The sequence below is a fragment of the Chenopodium album genome, chromosome 1 (genome assembly GCF_948465745.1).
Source record: "Chenopodium album chromosome 1, dcCheAlbu1.1, whole genome shotgun sequence".
In the NCBI taxonomy this organism is placed as follows: Eukaryota; Viridiplantae; Streptophyta; class Magnoliopsida; order Caryophyllales; family Amaranthaceae; genus Chenopodium; species Chenopodium album.
The window spans coordinates 29,739,007-29,744,775 of NC_137834.1; the positions used below are offsets into that span (position 1 = coordinate 29,739,007).

The following is a 5,769-nucleotide window of genomic DNA, read 5'->3' on the forward strand; positions in this document are numbered from 1 at the left end:
ATGTGTAATGTAGTTTCGAACTACATTGTTTAAATGAGTTAATTATATTAATTATTATATTATTCTTTGTGTTATGATAAGTGGTGATTACTCAGCTTTTTGCTGACGTGTGTATTGTTTTGTTGTGCTATTTATGTTGCGGCCATGTCTTTTTTTTATGGTGGCCCTGCGAAGATCTATTTTGGAATTTGTCCTTAATGGTGAGCAGTCAAGATTGTTTAAGCAGGTTAACCAAGTGATGATCGTAGCTAAAGGAGCTCAAGTGTTCGATTAGTTTGCTATAACGATTTTGTTAAGTTGTATAAATAGCTCACCTAGATTTATTGGGATTTTTGTAAGCCTTAACACTCGACAGGTTGTTGAGTGTGGCGGTGATGCCTCCGATTTAGGAGTATGCTTCCGCAATTTTATTTAAAGGTTGTTTATTTTTCCTTTATTTATTGTTTATTATTAGCTAGTAAATCGGGGGTGTTACAAGTCATGATCATAGGATCCACATGCATCACAAAACAAGCAACCACTAGGCATATTATTTTAGGAGGGAGGGGGTTGAGAGTTAGAAAGAGTACCTCTCCCCTTAAATTGGGAGGGAAGATTCGAAGCTTGAAAAGAAGAGGAGCTTTCCAACTTGGCCTTGATTGCTGTAATTTCTTTTCCCAAGTTTGTCATTTGTGAGGATAGGTTGTTGATCGCATTTAGATGGTCTATAGAGTACACCGAAGAGCCACTCTTGCTAGTTTAACCCCTCTCACCATCTTGCCAATCTCTATAGTACTTCACCACATCCTCAATAATGTCCACCACTTCTTCTTCCGTCCTATTCATTATGGGACCTCCGGCTCCCCCATCAAGGCATGATTTGCCTTGAGGACTTAGGCCACCATAGAAAATTTAAATGACTTGATAGGTTGGAATTCCGTGATGGGGACACTCCCTTAGGTACTCTTTATACCTCTCCCATGCTTCGTAAAGGCTTTCATTAGGTATTTGCTTGAACCCTTGAATCAAAGCTCTAGCCTCCGCCGTTTTCTTTTGTGGGTAAAACCGGGACAAGAATTCCTTGGTGACTTTGTCCCATGTTCTTAGGGAGTTTGGCTTTACCTCCTTATCCAACCACTCCAAGGCCCGTCCTATGAGAGAAAAGGGAAACAACTTTAGTCGGATGAACTCTTGAGAAACTCCGTTTACTTTGATAGTGTTGCAATACTTTTTGAACTCCTTGAGATGGTTCAACGGACTCTCATTCTTAGCTCCGCTATATTGTCTCCTCTCGATCAAAGCGATCATAGCCGGCCTAATTTTGAAATCATTCGCTGGTGTTGTAGGTGGAGCAATTCCACTCTCAAATTTGTACGCACCGAGAATTCCCAATTCTTTCATAGCAACTCTTGGTTGTTCTCCCATGCTTAGTTCTTCTTCAAATCCTTCTTCGCTTGAGGAACAAAACTCCAAGGATCGATTAGCAATTGATCTCCTTGAGAGAGTCCTTTTGATTTCCGGGTCAAAAGGCACAATGGATCGATCACGAGCTCTATGCATGCAAAACTCAATGAAAATATTAGTAGCAAGGCTACAAATGTAGCCTTAAAAAACAAAATCTTTTTGTATTTTTCAATTAAAGTGAAATAGACTCAACAACTAAAGCTAAGCACCAATATCACTCCCCGGCAACGGCACCATTTTGATAGAGGAATAAACGAGTCGTCAATTGTATATCCCAAAATCAAACACAATTTATAACATCCTAAACAAACCTAATACAAGTATAAGGCAAGTATAGGGTCGAACCCAAAGGAGTGAGTCGGTATTAACTATAGCCTAAGTCAAGCTACTTCAAAGATTGTAGTGAGAAAATGGTTGGTACTATGGCAACAAAGCTAGATTAATCAAGTAATTCAAGAAACTAAACACTAAGGATATAGGTTCCACATGCAAGTTCAATAATCATGCTAATTGATAGTTCATTCAATAGATTCAAGCATTGCAAAGGACAAACAATAGTAGCAATCAAGAAAATTCAAGAGCTATTTCCTAGAGGCCAAGCTAGTGGTCACTATGAATGGCTAATCAAGGAAATTCACAATCACACTCAATCAATTAAAACAATTCTCAAATTGATGGTTCATGTCATTAAGAATTGCAATGCAATCTAGATTAATCTTATAGGTTGATCACTCCTAATCTAATTAACCACATGCAAAACTATGTCAACCAATTTAATTGCAACAATTCAATCAATCAATGATCATCAACTAGCACAAATTATCAATCAAGCATGCTTCCCCTTCTCCCTAGCAACTAATCTACTCACTAATAATGGTGTAGTTCAAGAACAAATCACTAGAAATTGCATTGATCATCATTCTAAATAAAAATCAAGAGAAAACAATATCAACTACAATATCAAATTCAAATCCAAGGAAATCATACAATCAAACATGAATCTAAAACAAACAAGTAAAGAGATGAACTAAAAGAAGAGATTCTCACTAATATTAATGATTGAAGATGAAGAAATCCAAGCACAATTGATCCAATGTAGAAATACAAATCCAAAACCAAGAACTTCTCTCTAACTTCTCTCTAACTTCTCTCTCTAAAACTAAGCTAATGAAAATTATCTAAAAGTTAGTTTTCAAAAAGGAATTACAAGTGTATTTATAGGTAAAGAAGGAAAACAGGATCCTCGCGCCCTCTCTAAGAAACCCCGCGCCCTCGGGGAAATGGGTACGGAACCCATAACAAACTCCGCGGGCTATCTGGGCAACACCAGCGCCCGCGGGTCTTCTAGCCCGCGCCCGCGGCAAGGGCGAGGCGAATCCCCTGCTCCCAAAGGGTGGTCAGAGGGCCGCGGTCTCTCTAATTTGGAGCGCTCTCTCTAATCTACTCTCACTCGCGGGGAGCCTGCGGCTAGACCGCGGAGAGTTCCTGGTCGATTTTGGCTAATTTAGAGCAATCGAGCCCGCGCCCGCAGCCTTCAGGACCCGCGCCCGCGGCAACCTGGTAAGAGCTGATGCCCTCTCCGAGGCCTCTTTGAGCCCTCTCCAAGCCCTCTCTGAGCAGATTGCTTCCTCCTTGCTTAGTCAAAATAGCTCTTCTTGATCCCTTTGCAAAGAGAACTCCTAGGTACCTACAAGAGCAAACAAAGGAAAGGAATAAAAGGGAAAAAGGGTCAAATAAAAGGAAAACACGAAGAAAACACGAAAAACACAAAGAAAGAAGGAAAAAGAGGAACTAAAGGAAAAAGGACCAAAAATAAGATAAGAAATCATGAAAAAGGGATGAAATCATCCTAAAAGACTACCTATGAGTGCCATAAATGACACTCATCATTACCTCAACTTCTGGGACGCATCGTCTAATCATAGCATCTGCACATAGCCTATAAAGGAATGGGTCGTCCCAAAAATGTCGCTTGGCCTCGTAAAAGTATTTCTTCTTTTGTTGAGATGTGTAGCCGTGAGGCAATACACCTGTGGACAAGAAATTATCTAAATCAGCATACCAAGGTGATTCAATTTGAGAAAGTGCTAATAAATGTTCATCGGGGAAAGAATCATCAATGGGGAGGACATCCCCATCCCCCTTATCGAGGAGGATGCGAGAAAGATGGTCTGCGACGACATTCTTAGTCCCCTCCGTGTCCCTTATCTCGATGTCATAATCTTGCAATTGAAGGACCCATCGAATCAAACGTTGCTTGGCATGACTTTTGGTCATCAAATATTTCAATGCAGCGTGATCTGTATGAATTATCACTTTCGAACCAACAAGGTAGGGGTGAAACTTGTCTATTGCATAAATTACTGCTAGCATCTCTTTTTCAGTTGTGGCATAATTCATTTGAGCAGAATCAAGAGTTTTACTAGAGTAATAAATACCGTGAATTTTTCTATCCTTTCTTTGCCCCAAGACGGCCCCTACTGCATAGTCACTAGCATCACACATAATCTCAAATGGTAGGGTCCAATCCAGGGGTTGCATAACATGAGCGGAGATTAAAGCTTCCTTCAACCTATTAAAAACCTCAAGACAAGCATCAGTAAATATATATGGAGCATCCTTGGCCAAAAGCTCAGTTAGAGGTCGAGCGATATTTGAAAAATCTTTAATAAATCGTCTATAAAATCCTGCATGACCAAGAAAGCTCCAAACTCCTTTTACAGAATTCAGAGGGGGTCGGCGCTTAATGACCTCTATCTTTGCATTGCTTTATCAACCTCAATACCCTTATGTGATACAACATGGCCTAGAACAACTCCTTGGTATACCATAAAATGACATTTTTCCCAGTTTAAAATTAAATTGATTTCCTTACATGTATGGAGCACCTTTTCCAAATTTTCAAGACATACATCCAAAGATGTTCCATAGATAGAAAAATCATCTATAAAAACTTCCATTGAATTTTCGATAAGACTTGAGAAAATTGCCATCATACAACGTTGGAACGTGGCTGGAGCATTACATAATCGAAATGGCATTATTTGATAGGCGAAGGCGCCATAGGGACATGAGAAGGTGGTCTTCTCCTGATCACACGAACGAATGGGAATTTGAAAGAAACCAGAATATCCATCTAAGTAGCAAAAAAAGGAATGCTTAGCCAAACGTTCAAGCATCTGATCAATAAAGGGGAAGGGAAAATGGTCCTTAGGGGTGGCCTTATTCAACCTCCTATAATCAATACACATTTTCCAACCTGTAACAGTTCTAGTAGGGATTGGCTCACCCTTGTCATTCTTGACAACGGTCATACCCCCTTTTTTTGGAACTACTTGTACAGGGCTAACCCACTTAGTATCTGAGATAGGGTAGATTATTCCTGTAGCAAGCAATTTAAGAACCTCTTTTTTTAACACCTCCATCATATTTGGATTAAGTCGTCTTTGAGGTTCTATGGAGGAGGTATAATCGTCCTCGGGAATTATCTGATGCATACAAAATGAAGGATTAATACCCTTAATATCATCAATGGTAAACTCAATAACACTTTTATATTTTCTCAAAATAGTGAGCAGTTGCTCTAATTTCGTGTCATTAAGCTTAGCATTAACAATAACAGGATATGTATTATTAGGATCAAGATATGCATATTTAAGAGTAGAGGGAAGGGGTTTCAAATCTACCTCGGGAGGCGTAGTACTCTCCCCACACTAGTACAAAACTAACCTTAAGTAACACCCAAAATATGTTACATAAAGTGGTAAAAAGTGTTATTATAGACAATAGGTAACACTTTACTGGGTGATACTTCCGCCTATGTTACCTTAGGTCTTATGTAACACTTTAGGTGTTGCATGGTAACACTTTCAAAAGTGATTCTATAAACACGCTTATGTAACACTTTTTACATTATAAGTATCATTTTTAAAGTTTTACTTTTTTATTTCTTAGGTAACACTTACTTGTCTTTGGTAACATTTTTTAATCATATTGTAACACTTTATCTGACATATGTATCACTTTTCGAACAATTGTAACACCTTGTTACTTGTTAGGTAACATTTTCCAATTAGTTTTTTTTTATTTTATATTGTAGCACTTTATTTGATATTATGTATCACTTTTTGCAAACTAATGTAACTTTATTATTATTATTATTATTATTATTATTATTATTATTATTATTATTATTATTATTATTATTATTATTATTATTATTATTATTATTATTATTAAATCTCAAAAACAGATAAAGTTATACAACCTACACAAAATTAATGGGAAGCCAAGAAATAATATTAAGTTGTACAATAACCATGAATG

The 5,769-nt window shown here is 37.9% G+C and overlaps 1 non-coding gene across 1 annotated transcript; it reads left to right on the plus strand.

The window, feature by feature from the left end:
• Positions 1–913: 913 nt before the first annotated feature.
• On the plus strand, positions 914–1,019 carry LOC145565445 (small nucleolar RNA R71). The gene has a single exon (XR_014095034.1). It is a non-coding gene; the product is annotated as a small nucleolar RNA R71 (small nucleolar RNA).
• The last annotated feature ends 4,750 nt before the right edge of the window (positions 1,020–5,769 follow it).